This window comes from Pecten maximus, unplaced genomic scaffold, assembly GCF_902652985.1.
Source record: "Pecten maximus unplaced genomic scaffold, xPecMax1.1, whole genome shotgun sequence".
Taxonomy (NCBI): domain Eukaryota; kingdom Metazoa; phylum Mollusca; class Bivalvia; order Pectinida; family Pectinidae; genus Pecten; species Pecten maximus.
Window position 1 is genome coordinate 2,635 of NW_022982374.1, and position 1,828 is coordinate 4,462.

The 1,828-nt window shown below is 39.8% G+C and overlaps 1 non-coding gene across 1 annotated transcript; it reads left to right on the forward strand.

Moving 5' to 3' along the window:
* Positions 1-253: 253 nt before the first annotated feature.
* Trnas-aga lies at positions 254-325 on the forward strand. The gene has a single exon. It is a non-coding gene; the product is annotated as a tRNA-Ser (tRNA).
* The last annotated feature ends 1,503 nt before the right edge of the window (positions 326-1,828 follow it).

Genomic DNA, 1,828 nt, shown 5'->3' on the forward strand with positions numbered 1-1,828 from the left:
ATCGATCATCGGCGAACAGGTAGCTCAGTGGTAAGAGTGTCCGTCTAGAGTTCGGAGGGTCCCGGGTTCGAAATCCGGTCTGGCTGCTACATTTTCTCCTCTCCTGTTACATAATTGGCGAGCTTGCCTACACTTGTTTAAAGCATTGGGAGTATGCTTAGCAAGGTGATATCCGAACTTGTGGTCTTCGGGGGCGAAGACTTGAAAAAAGGAGGGAGGAATGTAGCGGAACTGGACTTGGTCGATCATCGGCGACCAGGTAGCTCAGTGGTAGAGTGTCCGTCTAGAGTTCGGAGGGTCCCGGGTTCGAACCCCGGTCTAGCTGCTACATTTTCTCCTCTCCTGTTACAGTAGTATCTACTGTACAGTCGTAACTGTTACAACAGGCCTGTAGGCCTAGTCTACAGTAACGGAGTTATATTTTCACTCAGATGAAATGTCTAATTGTTTAAGCGTGTAGCCCTATCGGTTTATTGTTGGTATGACATATATTTATCTCAGAATGTATGCATTTTTATAGTTAAGTCCAACGTTTCAAAACCGACACCGACCATACGAACTATCGGATATAAACACAAGCAGACGACGTTGTAAGAGTTGTCCCCCTTGAATGCAGATTGCTCCACGCGCGTGAAATGCTATGTAAGATAGATTTTATCTTACATGGGTAAACTCTATCCAACATGGCGAGATATGAGAGAAAAGCTGGTCCATGTTTGTTGTTTGTATACATAAATAATTTGTGCTGTAGATGATATGGTTTGATAGCAGCATCTAGAGTCTGTAATGAATCGCTGAATCATCTCCAAGTTAGAAACATCCGTTTATAAAAATCTAGATATTTCGTGGACTACAACGTAGTATCATTCAGGGCAGGGAGAAGCAGATTATCATCAGGTGTCTTTGGTTAGTGCAACAATGGAAGAAGTGATCTCAATATTCAACAGGACCACATAGGCAAGCTTAAGCTTTGATATGACGTTAATATAAATGATCTGGTTAATAGGTTAATGGAGAGTCCGTAGTGCACTTACAGGGTATGTTTAGTCAATACATTCAGCCATTTTTTGCAATCTAAGATCGTGGCAGACTAGCGAGTGGTAAAACTATACAAATGGAAAGTATCAGTGTACCAGTGTGTGCAACTCAGGCATTCCAAATAATTGAACAGACAACACACCAGTGAGTAGTACCTGTTAAAGTGTATTTAGGATAATAAATAATGTCGAGCATGGAACGTTTTATTTTACAATATCATAGCACAACCCTTAATTTATAGCTCAAAACGTTAAAGGAGTTTGTTTACATTAGACTGATTTACTTGTGTATTAGTAAGACATTATTTACGATGAAAATTAACAATGTTTTTGGTTCGTGGACAGTAATATCAACTGACAAGCGACCATTGTTTTCATAGTTAAAAGAGTACCACAGGCAGTTGCGGAAGTGTAAGCACATCTACGTACAAGTATGTCCTGTTATCAAGATGTGTATATTCGTGTGAATGCACAGCAAACATAAAATAGCAAAGAGAGCCCAAAGGTTGTAATTGTGTCATGTTAAAAAACATGTAATGTATCTATACATAGTTTGCCTGATTTGGGTTGAACGTTATCGCCTCAGCCAGGGCGATTAGATAACAGGATCCTCGGAGGAGCGATATGTAGGAGACACAATATTCAAACCTTGAAATACTGTTAAATTATCTAACCACATAGTTGTATCCTTCTGAAATAATACTAACAAGGTATACATATATTAGTCGTTTACACAAATTACCTCGCACACTACCATTGCTTTTTTACACTATTCACCACGATAACCTCCC